The sequence below is a fragment of the Olea europaea genome, chromosome 11 (genome assembly GCF_002742605.1).
Source record: "Olea europaea var. sylvestris chromosome 11, O_europaea_v1, whole genome shotgun sequence".
Taxonomy (NCBI): Eukaryota; Viridiplantae; Streptophyta; class Magnoliopsida; order Lamiales; family Oleaceae; genus Olea; species Olea europaea.
The window spans coordinates 1,816,562-1,818,525 of NC_036247.1; positions in this window are offsets into that span (position 1 = coordinate 1,816,562).

Consider the following 1,964-nt stretch of genomic DNA (forward strand, 5'->3'; position numbering starts at 1 on the left):
GGGGGGGAGATGCACCTCATTCAAAGACTTCATACTTACTAGAGAAGTTGGAATCTCAGTCTCTGCAATCATCTACCACAAAAGCATTCTATAACATTACCATTGTTTTGGGATTGAGACTCATGCATGCCGTCAATTACTTTCGTTTTAAATCAAAAGATTATATATACTGAAAAGTAGAACATAGTATGCTACGGTTCAAGGAACTTGTTCTTAGGTGATAACTATGTGAAAGATTTAAACCTCACCCTCACCGTGATGTTCTAGTAAAACCATTAAAACCAATGGAGACTAAGAAGCAATTTTAATCCCACATGCGGTTATATATGTGAGCATAAATCACAGTTCTGTATGCAAACTACATTGTTAAATCAAGAACCATCAAGAAAATATAAAAGATCAATAACTTTCATTGTAGAAACCAGAAAAAGTAAATTATTAAACTAAACTTCAAGAAAATAGTACAAAATCTTTTGCTATAGCCATTTAGATTTAGTAATGATACCTCTCAGACGGCAGGGGGGGACCCACATGGGGTCATGTGGGGTCAAATGACCCCACAGTTTTATTTTTTTTCCTTTTTTTTCTTTTTTTTTTAAAAAAAAAAATTTTGCTGCTGAAACGGTTGTTTGGGTTTGGGGTTCCAAATTTCAATTAATTCAATCCATTATCCATTAATGACTCCAATCCATAAGCCCAATGGCTCCAATCCATTAATCCAATGAATTTATTTTCGTTAATGATACGTTGTTCCAAAAAAAAATTCATTTTTGACCCCACAGTCCGAAGTCTCTGGGTCCGCCCTGTCATACGGGATGGTAAATGTCTTCACTGCTACTAGAGATTACAAAAATGCCAGACAAATTTGGAGCCTACGAAATTGCAATATGGATATCGATTCCTTGGCATGATTTACGATGTAAAAATTAGGTTTCGATATGAAGAAAGCTAGGAATGTAATGGAATGGGGGAAGTCGATTCAAGATGATTACAGATTTGGGATTTTTCTTCAAATAGGAAGACTGTGATTTGGGAATTTCTTTTGGCAAGATAACTGGGAGTGTGGTACCTTGACTGGTGGAGTGATTATAGCTATTGAATCGATTTATTGATGAGAGATGTAATTACGTAGTTATCATTTTTAGAGTATTTTCAAGTGACTTTTTAAATATGGAATGCTCTCGTCAATCTTTAAAATCATGCCCTGATAGATTATTTAAATTAATATTTTAATTTAAAGAGTAAGCATGCATTCAAAGTATTTCAACTTTCAATATAAGAATATAATAAAATAGATTTTAAAAAGCTAGTTAAAATAAAAGATAGAGAAAAATAATAGATATTTTTTGGGAGTAATAAAATTAAGTGTTAAATATAAAGAGTTTGTTGAAATACTTCAAAATTTTAACTCTCTAAATTTATAGATACTTTCAAAATGATAAAATACGCTCTTTGAAAATAGAGTAGTCTCTTGGAGATGCTCTTACTATGGAAAAATGTAGTAGTTTTGGTTTAAAAAATGCTTAGCAGTAAAATATGAATATGCATTAAAAGCATAGTTTGTGGTGTTTCTACAAAACGTTAGGTGAAGTTGAATGAGATCCAATAGGATCCATACCCTTCTATAATAGGCCAACAATCAGAAACTTGGGCCTAATTAGATAAGCAAGATATTGAAGAGTCCAAATTTTCACGAGTTCAGCCCATTCTCTTATTTATTTTCGAGGTAGGGAACCACTTTTTCTTGGGGGTAATTTACACAAATGGGAATAAAATATGGGGTGAGTTGAAAATGTTGATTTTTGCAAAATTATAACTTCAACCGGGATTTGAAGAAAAATTCGGTGATTGCATTTTATGTAATTCTTTNTTGAAAATGTTGATTTTTGCAAAATTATAACTTCAACCGGGATTTGAAGAAAAATTCGGTGATTGCATTTTATGTAATTCTTTGACAAATTACA